Source organism: Pseudophryne corroboree, chromosome 8 (assembly GCF_028390025.1).
Source record: "Pseudophryne corroboree isolate aPseCor3 chromosome 8, aPseCor3.hap2, whole genome shotgun sequence".
NCBI classification, from domain to species: Eukaryota; Metazoa; Chordata; class Amphibia; order Anura; family Myobatrachidae; genus Pseudophryne; species Pseudophryne corroboree.
The window spans coordinates 237,831,749-237,859,524 of record NC_086451.1 but is presented as its reverse complement, the minus strand read 5'-3'; the positions used below and the strand labels follow the sequence as shown (position 1 = coordinate 237,859,524).

At 47.4% G+C, this 27,776-nt stretch overlaps 1 protein-coding gene and 1 long non-coding RNA gene across 3 annotated transcripts in view; one reads left to right on the top strand and one right to left on the bottom strand.

Annotated features, from left to right (window-relative positions):
• LOC134948870 (uncharacterized) overlaps positions 1-27,776 on the bottom strand; it is a 413,168-nt gene that overhangs the window by 126,883 nt on the left and 258,509 nt on the right. The gene's annotated exons all lie outside the window — the stretch shown is intronic.
• SLC7A3 (solute carrier family 7 member 3) overlaps positions 9,009-27,776 on the top strand; it is an 88,572-nt gene continuing 69,804 nt past the window's right edge. The window contains exon 1 of one of the 2 annotated variants that reach the window (XM_063937127.1): positions 9,009-9,029. The gene's annotated coding sequence lies outside the window, so the exon portion shown is untranslated. Of the gene's footprint in view, positions 9,030-9,114; positions 9,367-27,776 lie in introns of those variants that run through there. The other variant, XM_063937126.1, reaches the window with a different exon arrangement.

Here is a 27,776-nt window from a genome sequence, read left to right as displayed (position 1 = left end):
GTACCCTTTGGCTCATATATTGCATGTAAATCTGGCTCTGGTGCTAGCCAGTGGCTCCTAAGCCATTTAGCTCACTGCACGTCCCTGTCCTCTCCCGAGGGCACTTTTTTCTAAACTGCCTGTGGGAGGGTGCATGTAGGGGAGGAGCCAGCACACCCAGTGAAGAAATTGAAGGTGCATCGGCTCCTATGAACCTCGTATATACCCCATCGTACCAAGTCTCCCCAATATCCCTTATGGATGCTAGAGAAAAAAGTGTTGGAGATACCAGACTTCGTCAGGATTGGACTGTCCGCCAATGGAAGGAACAGGGACACTGGCCGGCCTGCTGCAAAATAAGCTAGCTGGGTAGAGCGGGTCAGGTGGTGTTGCACCAGTGGAACCGACTGGCCATCCGGGAAGGCATGCTGCATTGGTGCACCTACCTCAAGCGAGAACTCTGCACCATGTGGCAGATCATCATCCCTGAGCAAGTCGCCTGGGACCTGGTAGCGGAATCCCACTAAGAGGGTGCCCACCTTGGCATTGCCAAGATACTCCAGTGACTACGCTGGCAGTACTTCTGGCCGGGACTCCAGCAGGTGGTGGAAGAGGTATGTCGAGTGTGCGAGAGGTGTGAGGCCACAAACCCCACAGAGCAAAAGGTGCCTGAGCAAACTGTTATTACCCAACCCCTGGAACTCCTGATGATCGACTTCATGCTCATCGGCGAGTCGGTGCAAGGGTACCAGTACGCCCTGGTGATGACCGACCACCACACCAAGTTCACCGCAGTTGCACCCACCCGGACCAGACCGCCGACACGGCCGCTAAGGCCTCCAAGGCCATCGTTGAACAGTTCATCCACAGGTATGGATGCAAGGAGCGCTTTCACTCTGACCAAGGAGCGTGCTTCCAAGGCCGAGTGATAGAACGCCTCTGCCAAAATTACAGCATGCAAAAATCCAGGACTACGCTATACCACCCAGAGGGGAATGGGGCCTGTGAACGATTCAACCGGACCCTCCTGCAGATGCACCGGACCCTAGAGACAGAGAAGAAGAGATGGTGGCCAGACATTGGGGGATTGTGTTTCACTGTATTCTCGTAGACTGTATTCTCATAGACTGTAGGGATTGTGTTTCACTGTATTCTCATAGGGGGTAATTCAGTTGATCGCAGCAGCAAATTTGTTAGCAGAAGGGCAAAACCATGTGCAGTGCAGGGGAGGCAGATATAACATGTGCAGAGAGAGTTAGATTTGGGTGGGTTATTTTGTTTCTGTGTAGGGTAAATACTGGCTGCTTTATTTTTACACTGCAATTTAGATTTCAGTTTGAACACATCCCACCCAAATCTAACTCTCTCTGCACATGTTATATCTGCTCCCCCTGCAGTGCACATGGGACCTCATTCCAAGTTGATCGCACGTAGCAACTTTTTGCTGTTCGTGCGATCAACTTGGCGCCGCCTATGGGGCAGTGTATTTTAGCATAGCAGGGTTGAGATCGCTTGTGCAGCCCTGCTATGCTAAAAAACTTTTCTGCAAAACAAGACCAGGGTCAGACTTACCCTGTGCAACGGATCCAGTGACGAAGGTCCCAGGATTGACGTCAGACATCCGCCCTCCAAACGCCTGCATTCGGATCTTCACACCCGGAAAACGGTGAGTATCTGCCCCGGAACACCTCCCCGCTGTCAATCTTCTTGCCATCGCCCTAGCGTTCACTTTCTTCTCTCTTCTGGCCATTGCCAGGCGATGGCTGTCGCTAGGCAACGACGCGCGTGCGCATTGCGGTCGCCGCGCATGCGCAGTTCCATCCCGTTTGCATTGCAGCAAAGAACCGCTGCGTGCGAACGGGTCGGAATGATCCCCATGGTTTTGCCTATCTGCTAACACATTTGCTGCTACAATCAGGTCTGAATTAGGCCCATAGATTGTATTCTCATAGATTGTAGAGATTGTGTTTCACTGTATTCTCATAGACTGTAGGGATTGTTTCACTGTATCCTCATAGACTGTAGGTGTTGTGCTTCACTGTATTCTCACAGACTGTAGGGATTGTGTTAGACTGTATTTTCCTGTATCGTATTCCCTGTACGCATAGCATTCTGCGGTATCTCTTTGCATAGTGGTTAGTGGGTTTTAGATTGTTTAGGCCACAGGCATCACTCGGGCACCCAAGGTATGCTGTTAGCACGCAAAGTCCGTACAGTGGCCGGGAGCCCCTGCCCGCTGTTGTGCGCCTTCGCCCTGCGGCGCTTCTCTTGCGTATTTCTATCCTAGGTACCGGAAGTGATACCGCTCGTCACGCTAGCGTCTGGTGAGCAATCCTGTGTTACGTAAGTTCGTCGCCACATCCCCCACCACTCCCCTGTGTTTGGGCATTTACGTCCTGGGTCACCCTGGGTGCTTCCGCACCCCACGGGCAACCAGTTTGAGGCCAAAAGTGCCTATGAAGACCCATCACTGAGCTCGCCCGGAGGGGGGTCTCTCTGTTATGTGTATGTAGGTTGTTGTCCCCTTTACAGGAACCATGGAAGACCCTCAGCCCATTCCCGTCTAGCGAGTCGGAGCAATCCTCGAGGGGAACCCAAAGCGTCCGGAGGGGAGCAGATGGACGGCCCTCGGTAAGTGTAACAGACACCCGACCCACATCAGGTCACCATTCCACACACGGGGCCACCTTCCACATTAGTACATTTCACATGTGAACATTAATACGCTGCTAACCCCATGGATAATCAAAGACTTACATGCTGCTAATGTTCTGTTTATATTTTGGACTCATTGTTCACCCCAAGTCATTACCGATTGCACTAGGGATGGCTGTCTGTGTGCTAACCATCGGTGGCCACCGCTGATGGCGTGTGCTCCCATCCATTGTAGTTCCTGCTGTGGCGAATGTCAAGTGGCATGTCCGTCTGGGAAAGGGGCGGGGAGAGGGGGCGATTAGTGGGCTAAGTACTCCTGCAGCGAAGACAAAAATAGGAATTTAATTCCTACCGGTAATTCCTTTTCTCGTAGTCCGTAGTGGATACTGGGGATCTGTACTTTAGTACTATGAGGTATAGATCAGGTCCACTGGAGCCTGGCCTTTTAAAACCTTTAGTGTGTGTATGTGTGTGCTGGCTCCTCCCCTCTATGCCCCTCCTACCAGACTCAGTCTAGGAAACTGTGCCCGAGGAGACGGACATACCACGAGAGAAGAAAACAGGTACAACAGCGGTGAGGCACTAACCCAACACACAACCATAACCGAAAAAGGAGGGCGCTAACCAGAACAGAGGATAGCAACACCAACCTAACTAGGATAGCAAAGCTATCTCATCAACATAAGGGAACCGCAATGGTGGGCCAACTAAACACTTATTCAGGTAAGCAGGAATCGAAGCACTGAGGCGGGCGCCCAGTATTCACTACGGACTACGAGAAAAGGAATTACCGGTAGGAATTAAATTCCTATTTTCTCTTACGCCCTAGTGGATACTGGGGATCTGTACTTTAGTACCATAGGGAAGTCCCAAAGCTCCCAAATGGGTGGGACAGTGCTGAGACTCTTGTAACACCGCCTGACTAAAATGAAGGTCATCCTTGGCCAGGGTGTCGAACCAATAGAATTTAACAAAGGTGTTCGAACCAGACCAAGTAGCAGCTCGGCACAACTGTAACGCCGAAACACCCCAGGCAGCTGCCCAGGAAGAGCCCACAGATCTCGTCAAGTGGGCCAAAATAGACGACGGAAAGGGCAGAGCCACCGAAATATAGGCTTGTTTAATGGTCAACCTGAGCCAACGAGCAATAGATTGCTTAGAAGCCGGCTGACCAATTTTGGTGGCATCATAAAGGACAAACAGTGAATCAGATTTCTAATGACGAGCAGCACGCTTGACATAAACCTTCAGAGCCCTCACCACATCCAAGGACTCTGGACGAACAGAAGCGTCAGAAAACATCGGAACCACAATGGGTTGCTTCACATGAAAAACCGACACCACTTTTGGCAAAAACTGAGGTCGGGTCTTGAGTTCCGCCCTGTCTTCATGAAAAATCAAATAAGGACTCTTACAGGATAAGGCCCCCAATTCAGAGACACGTCTGGCCGACGCCAAAGCTAATAATATCACTGTCTTTCAGGTAAGAAATTTCAACTCCACCCTATGTAAGGGTTCAAACCAGTCTGATAGAAGAAAGGACAGAACCACATTGAGATCCCATGTAGCTGTGGGAGGCACGAAGGGCGGTTGCATATGAAGAACTCATTTTAAGAAAGTCTGTATTTCCAGCAACATGGCAAGTTGTTTCTGGAAGAAAATAGATAGCGCCGAAATCGGACTTTGATGGAGCCCAAATGAAGGCACATATGCACTCCCGCTTGCAGGAAAAGTAGAAAACGACCAATTCTAAATTCCATGGGAGAAACCTTTCTACTTTCACACCAGGAAACATACTTTTTCCAGATATGATGATAATGTTTAGACGTAACCATCTTCCTGGCCTGAACCATAGTGGAAATAACACAGAAGGGAAGACCTTTTCTTGCTAGAATCTCCCTCTCAACTTCCAAGCCGTCAAATGTAGCCGCTGTAAGTCAGGATAGACGAACGGACCTTGTGAAGAAGATCCTTTTAAAGCGGCAGAGGCCAAGGATCCTCCAGAGCCATGGTTAGGAGGTCCGAGTACCACGCCCGTCGAGGCCAATCCGGGGCAATTAGAATTGCTTGAACGTTTTCCCTTCTTAGTCTTTTTAGAACCCTTGGAATTAGCGGTAGTTGGAGGGAACAGGTACACAAACTGGAACGTCCACGGTGTCATCAGTGCGTTCACTGCTACAGCCTGCGGATCCCTTATTCTGAGACGAGAAGCCATCAGATCTATCGGCGGACAGCCCCACCGGTGGATTAACTGTTGAAACACCTGGAGATGTAGGCCCCATTCCCCCGGATGGAGTTCGTGTCTGCTGAGGAAGTCCGCTTCCCAGTTGTGCACTCCTGGAATAAATATGGCTGAGATGGCCCTTGCGTTGGCCTCTGCACAGACGAATATTCTTGACACTTCTCGCATCGCCGCTCTGCTTCTTGTTCCCCCTTGTCGGCTTATGTACGCCACCGCCATGGCATTGTCCGATTAAACCTGGATCGCCTGATCCTTCAGGAGATGGGAAGCTTGCAGATGAGCATTGTACATCGCCCTGAGTTCCAGGATGTTTATCGGCAGAGCATACTCCTGAATTGACCATATCCCCTGGAACTGGGCCCCTTGGGTCACAGCCACCCAACCCCGGAGGCTGGCATCCGTTGTCAGTAGAATCCATGAGTGGATATTGAAATTCCTGCCTTCTACCAGGTGAGGAACTTGTAGCCACCATAGCAGAGAAATCCAGGCTTTTGGAGATAACATGACTTCCTGATGCATGTGAAGGTGAGACCCTGACCATTTGTCCAGCTGAAATGACCGGGCATGAAATCTGCCATATTGGATTGCCTCGTACGCAGCAACCATCCTGCCCAGCAAGCGTATGCAAAGATGTATGGATACCTTGCGAGGACGGAGCACTGAGCGGACCAAAGCCTGGATAGCCAGGGCCTTGTCCATCAGAAGGAACACCTTTTGAGACACCTATCCAGTATCATTCCCAGGAACTGAAGACGTTGGGTCGGTCCCAGGTGAGATTTCTGGAAATTTAGGATCCACCCATGATCCGTAAGCAGACGAGTCGTCAGATCGATGCTTGCAAAAGACGCTCCCTGGACATAGGTTTTATCAGGAGATCGTCCAAGTAGGGAACTATGTTGACTCCCATCATGCGCAGTTGCAGGATCATCTCCACCATGACCTTGGTGAAGACCCTCGGAGCTGTGGACAAGCCAAAGGGAAAGGCCTGAAACAGGAAATGGTTGTCCAAGATGGCGAACCTGAGGGAAGCCTGATGAGGGGGCCACATGGGAATGTGTAGGTAAGCATTCTTGACATCTAGCGATACCAGGAATTCCCCCTCCTCCAGAGCGGACACCACTGGCCGCAGGGATTCCATCTTGAATATGAACACCCACAGATACGGGTTTAGGGACATCAGGTTTAAGATGGGTCGCACCGAACCGTCTGGTTTTGGAACGACAAAAAGACTGGAGTAAAAACCCCTGTTGTGTAACGGAGGAGGTATCGGAACCACCACCCCTGTCCACAAAAGTTTTTGAATAGCCTCTTGCAAGGTAACTCTTGCTGTGGGCAAAACTGGTAAGCCTGATTTGAAAAATCTGTGGAGGAAGTGCTTGAAATTCCAGCCGGTATCCCTGGGAAATGAGGTCCCTCACCCGAGGATCCCGACAAGACTTGAAGGCAAGCACCAACCTGAAAGTCGCCTTGCCGCTGGGGCCAACCGTCAAGCGGAAGGCTTAATGGCAGGGGATCCGGTGTACTGGTCCAGGGAAGCTGCAGTTGCAGGTTTATGGAACTTACCATGAGATCATCTCGGAGTGGTGGAGACCCCTTGGACCCTGCCTCTGAACCTTGACACACAAAAGGACTGCAAGGAGAGTCCTGTGTGAGAACGTCTAGCAGGTGGCGCAGCCAATGGCAGATAGGTAGACTTACCCGCCGTTGCCTGGGAGATCCATTTATTTAATTCGTCCACAAACAAGGCATCACCTGTAAAGGGAAGATGTTCTACATCCTTTTTGGAATCAACGTCCGCCGACCATTGCCGTAACCACAGAGCTCTGCGTGCCGAAACTGCCATAGCAGTAGTGCGGCCATTTATCTTACACAATTCCTTTATAGCCTCTCTCAAAAAAATTGCAGCATCCTGCATATGTTACAGCAGAGTAATGACCTCATCCTGGGGCAGAGTGTCTAATCCATTAATAATATTATCGGACCACTTGACTATTGCCCTGGAAATCCACCCACAAACTATTGTGGGGCTCTGTGTTACGCCTGCTGCCGTATATATTGCCTTGAGAGTGCTCTCAATTTTACAGTCAGCAGGGTCTTTAAGGGCTATATTCCCTGGCACCGGCAGTACCAATTTCTTAGACAGTCTGGATACAGACATATCGACAGACGGGGGTTTCTCCCATACCTTCCTGTCCTCAGCTGGGAGGGGAAAAGTAGATAAAAACCTCTGAGGAATTTTACATTTCTTGTCAGGGTTTACCCATGCCTCCCTGGCCAGGGAGTTTAATTCCTAAGACACAGGAAAAGTGGCTGAGGTCTTGGGTCTAAACATTAAAGTACAACTCCTCATCTGGTTCTGCTTCCTGATCTGGTATGTGAAGAACCTCTCTTACAGCATAAATGAGGGCCTCCACCCCAGGGGACAGAGAGCTGTCCTCATCCATATCATCATCATCCACATCAGGCTGATCAGAATCAGACTGGAGCACCTGTGGCAGTGGGCGTTTATGTGAAACCAACAGAGGGGGCTGAGAAGCCTTTCTGGTATCTGCTGCCTTTGCCATATAATCTATAGATTGTTTTAACACCAGTTCTCTCCTTTTTAGCTGCAGCTAATTCTGAATTTACATTCTGAATCATGCTTTTAAAATTATCCAGCCAGTCAGGTGACTGTGAACTGTGTCCCTGTGGATATAAGGAACACTGGGGCAGATGTATTAACCCGGAGAAGGCATAAGGAAGTGATAAACCAGTGATATGTGCAAGGTGATATATGTACCAGCCAATCAGCTCCAATATGTAAATTAACAGTCGGGAGCTGATTGGCTGGTGCATTTATCACCTTGCATTTATCACTGGTTTATCACTTCCTTATGCCTTCTCCAGGTTAATACATCTGCCCCACTGTTCACACATGAGGGACCACGCTGAAGAAGGGGTAGAGTTACAAGCAGCACACATAACCATGTCCACAGACATATATATATAACTGTAATACAGCGCAGCTCACTGACAAACACCTCCACACAGACCCTAGAGAGCCTCTGGAGTGACACACAGAAACGGAGACCAGCCCACAAAACACAGCAGCGCAGTGTGTGAACTTATGTGTATAACCTTATAAACGTGCAGCAGTGATACCGCTGGTGTGCTCCCCCAGCCTGCTATGACCCCCAGGTACCAGTACAGAGTCTGTAACAGCGTGGGTCCATGGAGGAGCAGCGTGCATGCAGCCTTGATGATCCACAGCAGCAGGAAATGGCGCCTTCCCGACTCTAGTCCTGCTCTTCGGGAAGCCCCATCCCTTGTAATGGCGCACGGTTCCCTTTAAGTCTATACTGGCTTTTCAACACAAAACAGTACACACAAAGCCTAGTAGACAGTGAGCACTGTAGAGCATGAGCCCTGTGCCAGTGTAATCCGCAGCGGGCACCGCAGCTCGTGCTCGCAGCAAGACCCGCTAAACGAGACCCCGGTGTTAACTCACCGCACCTGACGATCTTCGCCATCTGTTAGAGGGTTGTGGCTAGCTGCTGGCGTGGGCACACACAGTATTGGTGTGTGAAACAGCACCTCAGGAGCTCAGTGTCCATACCCTCCAACTGTACCTTTTTGACAGGTACAGTACCTTTTTTTTTATGGTCTGTACCGATTTTTGACAAACCAAACTTCCATTGAAAGTATAGGAAAAGGGGCATAGCCACGCCCCCTTTCCCAATTTGTAACGATTTTTATGTGTAAAATGTTGGAGGGTATGAGTGTCCTGTCAGCTGGGATTACGACCCATTAACCCTCAGGAGGCTGGCTCGGTCCCTCCTCTAAGTCCCAGGAAGCAGGTAGACTGTGTGGTATTTTGCTAAGTATAGTGAATATATATTTTCCTTATGTGACAGGTCACAGACACAGACCTCCTTGAGCCTCCCACCTCCTGTACGGGCGCTGACTCTGAGCGTTACTCCGCCCTGACCCGCCTACTTTGCTAATTTCACAACTTTTGTGTCCGGTCTGATGCAATAGCCTGTGAGTCTGATACGTAGTGCTGATGCAATTCCCACACCCGTGTCATCAGACCTCCCCCTTCCATGCACACACACCCAGTACACACAGTACAGTGCACACAGTAGTAGTTTTCGCGCCCAGTCACTACTTGCAGGTGAGCACACTGACTGAGCTCAAGAAGGGGAGGGGCAGGGGTAACCCGGGCACAGGGGCTGCCAGTGGGGGCGGGGGTATCCCGGCCACAGGGGGCGGTGAACTATCCGGGCCAGTTACTGGCATCTCTACCTCTTGTCATAGTTCACATATAGTTAACGTAGTAGTTGGAGCTCCGCGGAATCTGCCTCCCCTCCTCCCCCCTATCCTGCCTGAGTGACGTCTGTATATATATACCCCGCTCTCGCCGGCAGCAGCAGCCACAGCTGTGCAGTGTACACAGAGACAGCGCCAGGGACTGGCAGAGCGGGAGCCGGGCACCACCACCACTGCACCGGGTACGTGATCGCGTCTTCCTTCTCCGGCCTCGTCGTATTAATTATCACGGAGTGTTCCCTGGCGTGGCAGCATCGCACTAGGGACCTGTAGGAACTCCGGCTCTCCCTCTGTATAGCGCTAGCATATGTATATAGATAGATGTAGCTTTATAAAGTGCGCGCTCGCTGCATAAGTTGTGTACCTGGTGCCAGTGAGGGGATGGTGTAAGACTGTATAGTGCCCTGTAGGTGCCAGGCTGTGGGTGTGTGCGCGCCCAGCTCTGCACTGTGTCCGCTAACATGAAGTAATGAAGATGAATGGATTCATCATTCTTCCAGCCACTGATGCGACCTTGCTTCTTGCACGATGCTCCTTATCCAATAACCAGCATCTGCCCAGGATATATTTAGCTATAATTAAGGCTGTTCGTGATAATGGAATTTCTGCCTTAACATGTGCAGCCCCTGTGCATGCCATGCGGGTGTCACTTACACGGAGGACATCCTTCAGACCAATAAGCCGTGTCCAGTATTTGCTGTTTAATGATTTCCTATGCATAACGTATTCGCAGTTCACCTTATCATATTTCACATTAGACCGAAAAGATGAGAAACCCAGTAAGTGTCTGATTTGTGGGGAGTTTGTAATGTGCGGCACCTATAGATTGTTCTGCTGTACCTGATCGGCTTTGCCAATGTGTTTCTACAACATTTTGCCCCATAAGCTCAATTAAGTAGGGTGTAAGGGTCAGGGAATAGTTTACGAATGGCAACAGCTGGAGTTTAGCAGTCTCATTTTAGGAGAAATATGGGAGCAGAGGTAAATAGAAGCAGGGAATTCATAGCTGTCCTTTACAGTAATCTGTAGCACGAAACTAGTACAGAATAGATTCCGTATGTTTAAGTTGAATGTAGCAGAATACAGCACAAGCAGGACAGCTATGAGCCTAGGCAGTGTGGACTGTGATTGTGAGGAAAGATGTTGTAAACTTACTCCTATTTCTGGACAAAGGAAACATTTCTGTAAATTGGAAACTAACAAAATGAATTTTACAGTCAAATCCCTCAATTCAGATCTGTTTGTTTGAGGCAAACTGTCCCTTTTGAGGGAATATTAAAGTTGACTACAAAATATAATTTTCTTTATAGGCTATAAACAAATAATGGGTAATACTGGCATACAACATATTACAGGTTAAGTATCCCTTATCCAAAATTCAAAATCCCACATTTTTGGGTACCCTACTGAGATAATAAATATATATATATATATATATATATATATATATATATATATATATATATATATATACATATATATATATATATATATATATATATATATATATATATATATATATATATATACATATATATGTGTATATGTATCTATATATATATATATGTGTATATGTATCTATATATATATATATATGTGTATATGTATCTATATATATGTGTATATGTATCTATATATATGTATATGTGTATATATATATATATATATATATATATATATATATATATATATATATATATATATATATATATATATATATATATATATAAAATCTCTATCTATCTCTCAGTAAGGGACCCAAAAATGTGTCCTTTTGGATAAGGGATACTCAACCTGTATACAGTGCTTTACAGGGAAAGTTTACAAGATCACAAGTGCCTGCTTCATGAGAGCTTGCACTCTAATTTCCATTTCAGATGCTCAAACTAAAGCTAGGTACACACTTTGATGTCCTGCCAATCTCATGACGGACCGATACATTGTCCTCGTATACACTGCACTATTCACCGTACAATGATATGTTGTGGATGGTGTAATGGTTAGCATTACTGCCTCACAGCACTGAGGTCATGGGTTTGATTCCCACCAGGGCCCTAACTGTATGGAGTTTGTATATTCTCCCTGTACTCCAGTTTCCTCCCACACTCCAAAAATAATAGGTTCATTGGTTCCCGACAAAAAATTAACCTTAGTGTGTATATGTGCGTATGTTTGGTAGGGAATACAGTCCCAAATGTATTAAGCCTTAAAAAGTGATAGGGTGGAGACGGATTAAGAGTGATAAATGACCAGCCAATCAGATTCCTTGCTGCCATGTCACAGGCTGTGTTTGAAAAATGACAGGAGCTGGTTGGCTGGTCATTTAATACTCTTTATGCATCTCCACTTTACCTCTTTTTAAGGCTTAATACATTTGGGCCATAGATTGTAAGCTCCACTAGGGGAGGGACTGATGTGGATGGCCAAATATTCTCTCTGTAAAGCGCTGCAGAATATGTGTGGCTATATAAATAACTGGTAATAGAAAACAATATATTAATATATATCGCTATATGTATAGTATAATCTCCCTGCAATGTACGTCTCATCATCCCGTCTGGTGTTCAGATGGGAAGATTCGACCATACAATTCATGAAACGAGGATTTGTGTGTACACACTACATGATGGTCATGCAGAGTGGTTGCAGGCACTGTGATTGCACCACAAATTGTGTAATGTGTACCCAGTTTAAGACTAGTCTACTCTATAACACAAAACTTTACCAAAGGGGGTAAACAAGAACTCTCCTAGAATGGGGCACTCAATTGGTGTTAAATGCGTGTGCTACACCATTGGATCAATAATAGGGGGGGGGGGGGGGGGAGAAAAGAAAGAAAGATAATTTATTAAGACTTAACTTTTATTATAGATCAATAATTAAAATTATTTGGAGATTATACTCTATCTAAAAAGGCAAAATATAAACACAATACATACAGTACAACATATAACAATTTAAAAGGTACAGGTGATCTATGAACTCCAACGGGCCTTAGCCCTCTCAATAGTAGAGAGTCAATTTATGAATGACAATAGCAAAAGTTTGTCAAGACCTTGTGGCATGTTTCATGGTTCTGCTGCCTTGTATGTGCTGCTGCATTATATACGTGGTGAGAGACCCTTACTTATGCCAGTCTCTAGAGTCATAGACAGTGCCAGAGCATCCACGGAGAGTGTCTCATTCACTTCTGCTTTTGGTTGTGACCCTGGGGTCAGTGCAGTCAATGAGAGAGCTACTGACACTCTACCTGCTCTGGTGTTGAAAAGAGTACAGAAAGTATAGGAGGCAAGACTATGTAGCAAACTTCGTGGTTCTGCTACCACGCATGTGCTATAGCATTATATGCGTGTTGAGAGACCATTACTAATGCTAGTCTATGGAAATATAGACTAAGCCAGTCAATATGCACTGTGTCTCATTCGCCTCCAATATTGGCTGATGATACTAAGATCAGTGCAGCCAATTCGGGGGTTACTGACACTTTGCTATTGTGGTGTTATAAAAGACAAAAGTCATTCTTCCAGTACACTTGCAACAGCAAGGACAAGGTTACTACTCCAGTCTGTTCATTGTGCCAAAACCAGACGGGTCTGTGATGCCAACTTTGAATATGAAGTCCTTGAATCCATACCTAAAGGTTTTCAAATTCAAGATGGAATCTTTGAGAGCAGTGATCGCAGGCCTGGAATGTCAGAAATTCCTAGTGTCCCTGCATATCAAGGACGCTTACCTCCATATCCCAATTTTGACCTCCTCATTAGGCCTATCTGAGGTTCGCCCTGCTGAATGATCACTACCAGTTCCAGGCGTTACCCTTTGGCCTATCTACAGCTCCAAGGGTGTCCAGCTCGGGGTCCAGGGGGTCAACGTGGTCCCCTACCTGGACGATCTCATGATACAAGCGGGTTCCAGGGAGCTCCTACTGCTGCATATAGATCGCACTATACACCTTCTGTCACACCATTGGTGGATCCTCAACCTACAGAAGTCCCACCTGGAGCCATCTCAGCGGCTCCTGTTTCTGGGAATGCTACTGGATACTGTAGCACAGAAAGTGTTCCTCCCAGAGGACAAAGTGAGAACTCTCCAGGAAATGGTTCACATGGTTCTCCGACCGACTCGAGTTTCCATTCATCTTTGCATAAGATTGTTGGGAAAGTATGGATGGTTCCATGCCAGACCCTTTCATCTGGAAATCCTGAACAAGGGGTCCGGTTCCCATCTAAGGGTGATTCAACTGTCACCCCAGGCCAGGATTTTACCCTTGTGGTGGCTGCAGTCTTCCAATCTCCAGGAAGGTCGGCGCTTCGGAATTCAGGATTGGATTCTCCTCACGACGGATGCGAGTCTGAGAGGATGGGGGGCTGTCGCCCAAGGAGTGCAGTTCCAGGGCAGGTGGTCCGATCAACATCCTGGAACTTCGGGCTATCTACAATTCCCTGATTCAGGCCTCCCTTTTGCTCCGGGATCAAGCAATCCAGTTTCAGTCGGACAACGCCACGGCTGTGGCCTACATCATTCGACAAGGAGGGACAAAAGCAGAGCCTGCATGCGAGAAGTATCAAGAATACTCCTCTGGGCGGAAAGAAATGCACTAGCATTGTCCGCAATCTACATTCCGGGAGTGGACAATTGGGAGGCGGACTTCCTGAGTCGCCACAATCTCCACCCAGGGGAGTGGGGCCTACATCCTCAAGTGTTTCAACAGATCATCGACCGGTGGGGTTGCCCCCAGATCGACATGATGGCGTCTCGCCTCAACAAGAAACTTTGCTCCTATTACTCGCATATTTCCTCCGATTCCGTTGATCCCAAAGGTGCTCAAGAGGATCCGGCATCAAGAAGTACAAGCAATTCTGATAGGCCCCGGAGTGTGGGGTACGCGGATCCTCTGGACATGTCTGTAAAAGACCCTTGGCCTTTACCACTCATAATAGATCTTCTTCAACAGGGACCATTTGTCTACCTGGACTTACGGTGGCTTCGTTTGACGTCATGGAAGTTGAGCGGAACATCCTAGTTCACAAGGGACTTTCCAAAAAGGTCATTGCCACTATGGTGCAAGCCAGAAAACCTGTGACGTCAAAACACTATCATAATATCTGGCAGAGATAAGTCTCTTGGTGCGAGGAACGCACATATCCATCTGCCGATCTTCACTTGGGAAGATTTTTTTTTAGTTTCCTGCAGGCTGGAGTGGATCAAGGCTTACTTCCTGGATCCATTAAGGTTCAGATTTAGTCTTTCCATCTCTTCCAAAAGTAGTTGGCTATACTGCCTGAAGTTCAGACATTCTTGCAAGAGGGGCTTCTTGGGATTTAGATGTGGTTTTACGATTTCTACAGTCCTCCTGGTTTGAACCTCTGATGACTGTAGACTAAAAGTACCTCACGTGGAAGACTGTGATGTTACTGGCCCTGGCTTCTGCTAGACGTGTCTAAGAATTGGGGGCCTTATCGTATAAAAGTCCGTATTTTCTCTTTTATGAGGACAGAGCAGAGCTCCGGACTAGACAGCAGTTCCTGACGAAGGTTGTTTCATCTGAATCAACCTATTGTGGTTCCGTCCTGTTCTGACGCTTCTGCTCCTTCGGTGGCATTGAATGCCGTGCGTGCCTTGAAGATCTATGTCAAGCGTACAGCTCGGATCAGAAAGACTGATTCCTTATTCTTGCTCTATGATGCGCAGAAGAAGGGTTGCCCTGCTTCAAAGCAGTCCATTGCTCGTTGGATTCGACTTGCTATCCAACAGGCCTATGTGTCGGCAGCCTTACCTGTTCCTAAGTCTCTAAAGGCCCACTTTACTTGATCGGTGGGCTCTTCCTGGACGGCTGCCCGTGGAGTCTCGGCCTAGCAACTATGTCGAGCCGCTACCTGGTCGGGGAAGAACACCTTTGTGAAGATCTACAAGTTTGATACCCTGGCCAATGAGGATACCCAGTTGTGGAAAGGGGCATAGAGGGGAGGAGCCAGCACACCCAGTTGAAGAAATTTAAAGTACACTGGCTCCTGTGGACCCCGTCTATATCCATCATACTAATGTGTCCCCAATATCCCTTATGGACTACAAGAAAAGGATTTACCAGTAGGTATTTAAAATCCTATTTTTGGGGGACTTTCTTTTGTCATGTGCTGTTAAGTTTTAAAGCCAGCCACACCCACTTATTATATCTGGTTTAGCCCAGTAAAAAAAAAAATGCTTCACAATGTTTGGTATCCACAGCAAATTAAAATGACGTGGGAGCTTTTTGCTGTGCCCTGACCATTGTGTGTCTGTTGTGGTGACATGGAAACATTGTGGTGCACCCTGTCCCAGGAAATAGAAACACAGTTGACATTGATATTATTTATTGACATTACACATCACAACATCTCAGAAGCGAAGCACACCCACAGATAATTCTATGTAGCTGGTGCTAGCCAAGAACTCTTCTCCACCCCCCCCCCCAAAAAATGTTTTTAAAAAAATCTAAAGTATGCATGAAGTGCTGTGCAAAGGTATTATAGCTAGTGACTCATCCCCATGAGGTGTGTGTGTGTGTGTGTGTGTGTGTGTGTGTGTGTACGTACATAGAAAAGGACATAATGTTTCTGAGGCGTTGCCCTTTCTTGTATGCAGCCTTTAAATATTGTTTTAATTAATAGTCACCACCACTTACATCCTCCGAACTTCCTGCTTATTTATAAGGAGCCCTTTATTCTGTCCCGTCTTTCCTTTCTGTTTGCAACATGTGGCCTGCCTGCTATCCTAGCCAAAGCTTTTACTCATGTTTGCCACAGTCTACAGTTTGGAAGCTATAAATCTTTTCTAAAACAAGTGTTGCTGTATACTTTTATGGAGTTTGTTTTCTTGTGCATGTACTATAGTTAAGTACACAGAAGTGTCTACATCCAGAGAAAGCTGCCTGTAACGCACACCATTCTACCAGGGAACCAAAAGGAGCTAGAAGTTTCAGAGAAGTGTAATATTGGGCACACGGGGCATACTTACAAAACAGGCACAAATAACCAAGTATCCTAATGATAAAATAGTAATGATATATGCTTCCCTTATTTCTTGCAATGGCCATGGGGGAAATTTCCATTCGAATGGCACGTAACTTACAACAAAGATCACAATAGTGCAATACAATATACAGTATTTACACTGTAAAGTCATGTATAAATGTCCAAAATAACAGGTAATAAACAAAAGGACTGCATAAAAAAAAGATACTATATACTCTCCAAAGTGTAGAATTATTTGTTGTGATATTTAGTAATCTTATGGGTTACTATAGTTAAGCTTAATAATCAATTTAATGATTGTGTTACTTACGTACACATTCTGTAATTTGTCTTTAATTTCTCTGACGTCCTAGTGGATGCTGGGAACTCCGTAAGGACCATGGGGAATAGACGTGCTCCGCAGGAGACTGGGCACTCTAAAAGAAAGATTAGGTACTATCTGGTGTGCACTGGCTCCTCCCTCTATGCCCCTCCTCCAGACCTCAGTTAGAATCTGTGCCCGGCCAGAGCTGGGTGCTCCTAGTGGGCTCTCCTGAGCTTGCTAGAAAGAAAGTATTTGTTAGGTTTTTTTATTGGCAACACACTCACTGCTATGAGGGACTGAGGGGAGAGAAGCAAACCTACCTGCGTGCAGCTAGCTTGTGCTTCTTAGGCTACTGGACACCATTGGCTCCAGAGGGTTCGAACACAGGGCCTGACCTCGATCGTCCGTTCCCGGAGCCGTGCCGCCGTCCCCCTTGCAGAGCCAGAAGACAGAAGAGAAGGAGATGAAATCGGCGGCAGAAGACTCCGGTCTTCATTAAGGTAGCGCACAGCACTGCAGCTGTGCGCCATTGCTCCCACTGCAGACCACACACTCCGGTCACTGTAGGGTGCTGGGGGGGTGGGGCGCGCCCTGGGCAGCAATAAAATACCTTTTGGCATAAAAATACACATAATACAGTCTGTGACTGTATATGTGTAAAACCCCCGCCATTTTTCAGTCAGAAACTGCAGGGAGAAGCCCCCCGCTGAGGGGGCGGGGGCCTTCTTCCTCAGCACACCAGCGCCATTTTTCCTTAACAGTTCCGCTGGAAGCAGCTCCCCAGGCTCTCCCCTGCAGTATTCCTGATACAAGAAGGGTAAATAAAGAGGGGGGGCACATAAATTTAGGCGCAAATAATATATATTAAGCAGCTATTGGGAAAAATCACTCATTATAGTGTTAATCCCTGTGTTATATAGCGCTGTGGTGTGTGCTGGCATACTCTCTCTCTGTCTCCCCAAAGGACTTTGTGGGGTCCTGTCCTCAGTCAGAGCATTCCCTGTGTGTGTGCGGTGTGTCGGTACGGCTGTGTCGACATGTTTGATGAGGAGGGTTACGTGGAGGCGGAGCAAGGGCAGATAAGTGTGGTGTCGCCCCCGACACCGGATTGGATTGATATGTGGAAGGTCTTAACAGACAGTGTCAACTCCTTACATAAAAGGTTCGATGACGCAGCAGCCTTGGGACAGCCGGGATCTCAGCCCGCGCCTGCCCAGGCGTCTCAGAGGCCATCAGGGGCTCATAAACGCCCGCTAGCTCAGATGGTAGACACAGATGTCGACACGGAGTCTGACTCCAGTGTGGATGAGGATGAGACAAATGCACAGTCTACTACAGCCATCCGATGCATGATTACTGCAATGAAAAATGTATTGCACATTTCTGATATTAACCCAGTTACTACCAAGAAGGGTTACGATTCCTGCACTTCCTACAGTCAGGAGTGACTATGGGCCTACAATTAGGATCCATAAAAGTCCAGATTTCGGCCCTATCTATTTTCTTTCAAAAAACTGGCTTCACTGCCTGAAGTTCAGACGTTTGTTAAGGGAGTGCTGCATATTGTGCCTCCCAGTGGCACCTTGGGATCTTAACGTTGTGTTGGGTTTCCTGAAATCCCACTGGTTTGAGCCACTTAAGACCGTGGAACTAAAATATCTCACGTGGAAAGTGGCCATGCTATTGGCCTTAGCTTCGGCTAGGCGTGTGTCAGATTTGGCGGCTTTGTCATGTAAAAGCCCATATCTGATCTTCCACATGGACAGGGCAGAATTGAGGACTCGTCCCCAATTTCTCCCTAAGGTGGTATCAGCGTTTCATTTGAACCAACCTATTGTGGTGCCTGCGGCTACTCGGGACTTGGAGGACTCCAAGTTACTAGATGTAGTCAGGGCTTTGAAAATCTATGTAGCCAGGACGGCTGGAGTCAGGAAAACTGACTCTGTTTATCCTGCATGCACCCAACAAGCTGGGTGCTCCTGCTTCAAAGCAAACTATTGCGCGCAGGATCTGTAACACGATTCAGCAAGCTCATTCTGCGGCAGGATTGCCGCATCCTAAATCAGTGAAAGCCCATTCCACAAGGAAGGTGGGCTCTTCTTGGGCGGCTGCCCGAGGGGTCTCGGCTTTACAGCTTTGCCGAGCTGCTACTTGGTCGGGTTCAAACACATTTGCTAAGTTCTACAAGTTTGATACCCTGGCTGAGGAGGACCTTGCCTTTGCTCATTCGGTGATGCAGAGTCATCCGCACTCTCCCGCCCGTTTGGGAGCTTTGGTATAATCCCCATGGTCCTTACGGAGTTCCCAGCATCCACTAGGACGTCAGAGAAAATAAGAATTTACTCACCGGTAATTCTATTTCTCGTAGTCCGTAGTAGATGCTGGGCGCCCGTCCCAAGTGCGGACTCTCTGCAATACATGTATATAGTTATTACTTAACTAAAGGTTTATTGTTATGAGCCCCTTAGAATGTAAGCTCTCACGAGTAGGGCCCTCTAACCTCATGTGCTTATACTTTTCTTACTTTAATAATCCTCAACTGCCCAGATCCCACAGTTTTTTTGACCACCTGGAACTTATCTCTATGTTTACTGGTGTAGTTATGCTTAGTTGCCCTGTACTTGTCCCAATATTGTCTTCAACTGTAAGTCACTGTTTTCCTATTTTTTTTTTTATGTGCATTTGTACGCTGTAATTGGGCGCTGCGGAACCCTTGTGGCGCCATATAAATAAAGGATGATGATGATGATAATAATAATAAAATGAGCCATCTGTTACTGAGGCTCAGTTGTTGTTCATACTGTTAACTGGGTATGGTTATCACGAGTTGTACGGTGTGATTGGTGTGGCTGGTATGAGTCTTACCCTGGATTCCAAATCCTTTCCTTGTTGTGTCAGCTCTTCCGGGCACAGTTTCCTTAACTGAGGTCTGGAGGAGGGGCATAGAGGGAGGAGCCAGTGCACACCAGATAGTACCTAATCTTTCTTTTAGAGTGCCCAGTCTCCTGCGGAGCCCGTCTATTCCCCATGGTCCTTACAGAGTTCCCAGCATCCACTACGGACTACGAGAAATAGAATTACCGGTGAGTAAATTCTTATTTTCTGTGTATTGGTAAAGATCGTATGATCTGTAATGGTGGGGGGTTATGGAGAATAATCTGTGAGTTTAATAGAAACCCTGTCATACTTGTGAAAAATGTATACATTATAAGATACACTGTTGAACTGCTTGAAGAGTTCAACATAGATGGAAAGGAGCAGACATGTTTTACAGTGATAGGCAACTTTTTTTTCTTGTCTAATATGTACATTTTGTCACTGTACCACACCTACAGTATATGTATTACATATGGATTTTTTTGTTTCTACCTTGTAAAAGTGTATAGGAAGGGAAAGAGGAGAGCTCTCCTTTTCCCCAAAGTCATTGTCTTCTGTCACAATATTTCCCTAAATAGAGTTATCAAGTATTTATTTAGCAGCAATATAATTTGCCTTGTAGAGAATGTTTTTAATCTTTCACATCCTTCACTTCCTCAGTTATTCTTAGTGAATGTTTACAGAAAAGCGCCTGACATGAAAATGAAACTAGTCAAAAACTAATTCAAACCACGTGCATTCATCTAGTTCCAACTGCAGTGTGGTATGGAAGGTAGATAGTGTCCAGGTCGACCACTATTGGTCGATAGGGATGCTAGGTTGACAGGGTCTCTAGGTCAACATGTTCTAGGTCGACAGAGCAAAAGGTCAACATGAGGTTTTTTGTGGGTGGGGGGGTTTGTGTCGTTTTCTTCGTAGAGTGACCGGGAACCCCAATTAGTGCACAGTGTCCCCTCGCATGGCTCGCTTTGCTCGCCATTCTTCGGGCAAGGTGCCTCGCTCAGCTAGCGCTGCGCTCGGCACAAGTTACCATTCCCAGTTGTAGTCCACGTGGATCGTTAAGTATGGAAAGGTGTAAAAAATCATGAAACTCATGTCGACCTAGAGACCCTGTCGACCTAGTTACTGTTGACCAATAGTAGTCTACCTAGAGACCGGATCCCTTCCAACTAACCTCAGAACATACAACATACTATTGCTGAAGATGCTACAAAACGATAAACCCAACAAAGATTCCCATCCAAATAACAGGGAATCATTCTATGAGCACTACTAAACTGGAATAGCACAGGAATCCTATTCCTACCACAATGCCTCTGTGGAAAACAATATGTAGGTACAGGGCCATTAGCAGATGCCGATGTAGGACTCGGGCCGCCCCAAGTCACATTAACATTAGCTGACCCAATTTGCAATTACACTCGGCCTCCACGGTCAAACCCCCCCCCCCCCCCCCCCTTAGTACAGGTGACTCTTCAGTAGAGGAGACCCCAACCTGCCCAAAGAACTCCCAGCATACTACACTCACCCTAGCTCCTGCTTCACCACCCTTTCCTCCCACTTTATGTTGCCAGTGGCCTCGGGCACCTGTTCAGCAGCTCGGTGAGTCTTTGCAGCCTCCCGGGGACTGCCAGGCCCCCATTAGGAACTATTGGTTATGCCTCGGATGGCATCCTCCTCGCCACTTAGCACCAGATAGTCCTCTTATAAGTTGACAGACCCTTTATGGCAGCACTTTGGCACTAGCACCTCCAGCCAGCTGCCCTTCTGTTCCTGGGCGCCCAACGACGCCACCTCTACAGCCATATTCCCCAATACCCCTCCCCGCGACTACTCACCCACGACCCAATCAGCAACTGCTCTGACGTGCCAAGTGGGAAATCTGGCACTGGCTGGTAGGACCTCAAGATAAGAATAAGTGAGTACATACAGATGTGTTCTCATACATTATTATTGATCAAGTCACAACAAATAGCCTTTTTTTTTTGCATAAATAAAAGATCTGGGAGCAACAACTGCATTGCTGGCTTGTACTTGTTTGATGTCCAACATTTGTATATCTGAGTGTAACTGAGGGCCTTATTCAGGTTTGTTAGAAAACAAAAAAAGCACACATGGGTGAAACCATGTTGCAGTGCAGATGTAACGTACAGAGAGATTTAGATTTAAATCTGCCAGACCTACAGTACAACATGGCATTAGTGTGCTTTTTTGGTTTGCTAACAAACCTGAATAACACCCTGAGTCTGAATCTGTGTAAGAGGAGCTCCGATGTGAGCAGCACAGCTCTTCTCACGTCAAATTCCGTTGTGCTTCATCTGCGACTTTGTTCGTGTTTTAAAAACAAATAGCTGTGTGGTTAAATTCACAGCCCAGCACATCTAGTATACACTGTATTTTGTCCACAGCCTCCTAAATTACGAGCAGAAATCCACCCACAATAGGGCCTTTGGGTGCCTTAACTGCACCGCGCCCAACTTGTGGGCACCTTTACTGTAACTTTAGAGTGGATAAACCGCTGTATGTGGCTAATCTCTTATATTTTGGGTGTGACATCCGCGATAATTAATGGGTGCCCGTTGCATTCGCACCAAGAGGCAGAAACTGAATCGCTCACATCACGACTGGAGCTGCGGCTGCAATAAAACTTATGAATTCCACCTATGACCAATAAGGCAGACTCTCCAATAATGCTTTGTTAGTATGAAAATACTGTTAACAATAGTGAGGGCATAGGTGGTCATTCAGAGTTGAACGCAGCCAGCAACTTTTTGCTGCTGCTGCGATCAAGTAGTACACGCCTATGGGGGAGTGTATTTTAGCTTAGCAGGGCTGCGATCGCTTGTGCAGCCCTGCTAAGCTAAAAAAAATTAGAGCAAAAGAAGACCAGCCCCGGACATACTTACCCTGTGCGACGATCCCTGCAATGCTGGAGCCAGCTTTGACGTCAGACATCCGCCCTCCTGGACACGCCTGCATTTTTCTTACCACTCCCAGAAAACGGCAGCCAACGGTCCGGATCCACCCTGGAACGCCTTCTTCCTGTCAATCTGCTTTGCGGTCGGCTCTGCGACCGCATCCTTCTTTAGAAGCGACTTAACCCGGCGACCCCTGTCGTGCATGTGCATTACGGACCCGTTCGCACCGCAGCGATAAACTGATGCGTGCAAACTGGTCGGAATGACCCCCATAATCCTGTATTTGGACTTATATTTTACTAAATCACTGAACTTTGTAAGAACCAAATCAAATAGTTTTACACATTTAACAATAGGGCCTTATAGGGGGAGACTAAATTAGGTGCAGGCCGCAGGGTTACCTCGTGGAATAGTCCGAGTTTCACATGAGGAGCTATTCAATTAATCAGCATTTTCCCTGCAAGGTAAACCCAGGATTAACATGTGGAAACTCACGGATTCCATGTAAAATGTGGAATCTAATGGGTTTCCCAGCATGTTAAATACAGACTGGTGCATTTAACGCAGGTTTTCCTCACAGCTCCTGAGGCTGCAAGGAAATATACTGCCTCTGGGGATTAGTACGCAGGGTTTATGCAACTAAACACAACGGACAGTGCCTTTAATTAGCTGCGGAGTAAACCCCGCTCCTAAATGAACCTCGATCTAATAGGCCCTACACACTTGGCGATATTCTGAAAGATATGAACGATCTCGTTCATAAATGAACGAGTACTCGTTCATATCTTTCAGTGTGGAGACATAAGCGATGAACGATGCGCGTCCCCGCGCTCGTTCATCGCTGGTCTCCCGTCGGCTGTGCATGCAGGCCAATATGGACGATCTCGTCCATATTTGCCTGCACTTCAATGCCTTAAAAAAGAAAACTCTTACAAGTTGATCTTAACATCTGCCCTCTATTGGTCTCAGTGGTTACTTGTAGTGATATAGCAATCAACATGGTTTACGCTGATTATTGCATATTTCTGCAGCGGGGTACACTGGTATTCCACAGGGAATAACATCGGGATGTAGAGTAGGATCTTGATCCGAGGCACTAACAGGCTAAAAGCTTTGACTGTTCCCAGGATGCATAACGCCGCCTCCTCTATATCCCTGCCTCCAGGCACTGGAGCTCAGTTTGTAAGTTGGTGCCTGCAGTGCAGGCAGCTAACAGGGAGGGCTGCACTAAGCAGCCCTGAAAAGAGCTTTTTGAAGAAAGAAGACTTCAAGGGCCGCAAAACAGGCACTTAGAAGTGCTATATGTCAGTCTGACATATCTTGCTGCGGCGCTGTATACTCCCGCGGCCTGGTTGCCGGGCACTTACAGCGGAGGGCTCCGTTCTCATCAGGCACACACTCACCGCTGCTCTCCTGGATCGCGTGGCCGCATCTACAGGGAGGAGGTAAGAGGGTCCCCCAGGCGGGACCTGCTGAAATTTCGATCCGGTGCGGTCTTTAGGAGACAGACCGCGCTCGCTGGCATGGACACTGTGGCCATACAGGGACCCCACTAGACCACCAGGGCAAGGGGCACAGGTCGGATTTATTAAAAACTGTTTCAAATAGGCCCAGCAGTACCCGGTGGTGAAGTCCAGCAAGGGGATAAGGTAAATGCTAGAATAAAGTGGGCTAAGGGACCTTTTCCATCTGGGGGAGGAGTTACGACATAAGGGGGAGGAGCTAGGCCAGCGGGATAGTTCCTCTACTATCCACGCCACCAACTATTACCTTTAGTAATCAGGTGGCGAGCGGAGCGAGCCACCGAGCCCGAAGCGTGGCGAACGAAGCGAGCCCGCAAGGGTACTTTTCGGGTACCCTGTTCGCCCGTAGCTCCTCCCCCTGGTGACGTGTCTCCTCCCCTAGATACGTCAGCAGGTCCCTTCTCCCACTCCGAAATAGAATCAACCAAGGGGATAAGGCTCTGATCTGTAGCCCCTCCCCCAGCCCCAGGCACCATTTACTGCAAATGTTCCCGCCCTGGAGCTGCATATCTCTCTCACCCTCACTCCCTGTCAGCGTTTGGGCGCCATTACACACATGCTGAGCTGATTCTGGGACTGCTGGGCAATGTCTCCTCTGTAAAGCCGCCTGCATCATCAGCGCTGTGCATTTATAGGACACTTAAGTATTCTACATGTCATTTAGACAGTTAGTTAAGAAAGTGCATAACTTCAGGGTTATGTAGTACAAGTACCCTGTGATATACATCCAGTCTTTACTGGGCATTGTTTTATATATAAGATATCTATCTATATATATCTCTATCCTTACTTGGTAGTCCTGTTACTTAGTATTGCTAGTCCAGTGCAGTTTTATTGTTGGTAATCATTTCTGCATTGTACCCGTGACTGTGTGCCAATTGCTGCTGTGTGGTCTATATTCCGTGTATCTCGCATATATAGATGCTATCCCTATATTCTGTACCCTGAGGGGGGCTAAGTGCATCAGGGTTCTCATATGATAGTGTCTCAAAGGATATACTACTTTGGTATTTTTCTGTGTGTTTCAGTCACCATATACCTCTTAGATTCTCTGTTTGTGCTCTGCTTTGCAGTCATGCTATACAGGGAGTTTTTGTCAGGTATTTTGTCTGCTTTTATTGTACTATTACACCCTAAGGTTACGTTGTACAAATAATGGCCCTCATTCCGAGTTGAACGCTCGCTGCCGTTTTTCGCAGCGATTAGGTGAAAAAACAGCATTTATGCGCATGGTACGCATCCCGCATGCGCTAAGTACTTTCACACAAAAGTTTGTAGTTTTACCCAAGCTCGAGCAACGTTTTTCAGTCTCTCGAGTGTTCGTAGTGTGATTGACAGGAAGTGGGTGTTTCTGGGCGGCAACACAGCGTTTTCAGGGAGTGTGCTAAAAAACCGCAGGCGTGCCAGGCAAAAACGCAGGAGTGGCTGGCCGAACGCAGGGCGTGTTTGTGACGTCAAACCAGGAACTAAACTGACTGCAGTGATCGCAAGATAGGAGTAGGTTTGTAGCAATTCTGCTACTCTTGTGTTCACACTTCTGCTAAGCTAAGATACACTCCCAGAGGTCGGCGGCTTAGCGTGTGCACTGCTGCTAAAAGCAGCTAGCGAGCGTTCAACTCGGAATGAGGGCCAATGTCTGCTAAACAGGGTGGTAGATCCATGGCTGATCCTGCACCGTGCACTGCTGACGCCACTGATTGCTCAGAGGAAAACATTGCAGCTGAGGGTTCAGGTACCGGGGGGTTCTGTACCCCTCAGTCAGTCTGCAGCACCAAGGGCACCCCAAGACCCGCCTGCCTTTTCTAATTTACTGACTACGCTAGTAACTAGACTTGTGCCCCCTGTGAGACCTCCTATGTCATTACAGCCACATATTGTCCCTGCAGTTAATCCGCCATGGGCATATAAACTGTCTTCTCAGTTACAGCAATTAAATCCGTCTTTGGCAAAACAAAAACCTAACCCTCGCCTGCCTAAGACCAAGGAGTCCTTTAAGCGGGCCATTACTTCCTCACAATCCACACATGTTTTGGATACTTCATCCGATGAAGATGGCGCATATACTGACCCCTCAGACACTGATGCAGATGCTTCTGATGGGGAATCTATTACACACGTGGATGTTCCTGACCTCTTGGAGGCTATCAGGCTGATCCTTCAAATTGATGATGAAGTAGAGCCTACTAATACCTCTAAGAAACCTGATAAATTCAAGCGTCAGAAGGTTACTAAATTAGTTTTACCCCATTCTGACCCTAAATTAGTTTTACCCCATTCTGACCATTTTGTTGACATACGTCAGGAATCCTGGGAGTATCCAGGAAAGAGATTCTCTCTGTCTAAGAAGATGCTAGCTCGTTATCCCCTCGCTGCAGAGTTGAGTAAAAATTGGGAAACCGCCGGTGGACTCGCAAGTCGCGCGTCTGGTGGTGTCATCTGCTCTGCCTGTCACTACCGTCACCTCTTTGAAGGAACTGACAGATAAGCATGTGGAGGGTTGCTTGAAGTCTGTGCATAGGCCCACTATTCCGGCTTCTTGGTCTGCAAAAGCTATTGAAGCCTGGGTTCAGGAAGTTGAAGCAGAACTACCGTCTGATTTTCCTGATAATGCTAGACAGTGTCTTTAATATATTATTACAGCCTCTCATTATATTCAGGAGGCGGCATCTGATGCTGGTGTCCTGGCAGCCAAAACGTCTACTACATTCTGGCTCGCCGGGTCATCTGGTTTCGGTCCTGGTCTGTAGATCTGGACTCTAAAATGACCGTGGAGGTGATCCCCTTTTAAGGGAAACATCCTTTTTTGGGGAGGATCTCGACAAGATTGTTGCTGACTTGGCATCTGCTAAGACTGCATGTCTGCCTAGTACTAATCCTTCGGCGCTAAAAGTACTTCCTTTCGTTCCTTTCGACCTCCAAGTAAAGCAAAGGGTCAGGCGTACCCGAAACAGGCTCCCACTTCCAAATCCACTAAGCCCAAACCTAAAAATTCCTGGGCTGACCATCTGCCTGCTTCCAAAACGGACAAGCCTGTTGCATGACGGGCGGGCCTCCTCCTGGGGGACCCCAGGGTGGGAGGCAGACTTCTGCGGTTTGCTCAGGTATTGTTACAGACCACTTCGGACGCCTGGGTACAGGAAGTCGTCACTCACGGATACGCCATCTCTTTCAAGAAACGTCCCCCTCACCAGTTTTGCTCAACAAACATCCCTTCGGATATGGTAAAAGCAAAAACTCTCCATTTAGTGGTACAATCCCTCCTAGACACGGGTGATAGTGCCAGTGCCTCTGGCTCAGAGAGGAAAGGGGTACTATTTAACGTTGTTCCTAGTTCCAAAACCGAATGGGTCTTCCCGGCCCATTCTCAACCTCAAGTCATTGAACAAATTTGTGAAAGTTTCCAAATTCCGTATGGAAACTCTTCGCTCTATTGTTCTGGCTTTGGAGCCCATGGACTATATGGTATCCCTGGACATACAAGATGCTTACCTGCATATTCCGATTGTCATATCGCATCAGCAATACCTGCTGTTTGCTATTGGCGACCTACACTTTCAATTCCAGGCCTTACCCTTTGGTATGACCACGGCTCCGAGAATCTTCACCAAGGTCATGACGGCTATGCTCCGCCGTCACGGTATCAGGATCCTGCCGTATCTGGATGAATTGTTGATCCTGGCGAACTCTCCAGAGGTTCCTCACCGGATCTGGAACTGACGGTCCAATTCCTGCAAGTCCACGGGTGGCTCATCAACTGGTAGAAATCCTCACTGGTCCCTGCTCAGAGCATGGTGCACCTGGGGACACTATTGGACACCCACAACCAACGATTGTTCTTGTCTCCGGAGAAAGTCCTGAAACTTAAGGAAAAGATAAGATGCTTCCTCTCTCGCCCACGTGTGTCGATACACTCGGCGATGCAAGTACTAGGCCTCATGGTGTCTGCTTTCGACATGGTGA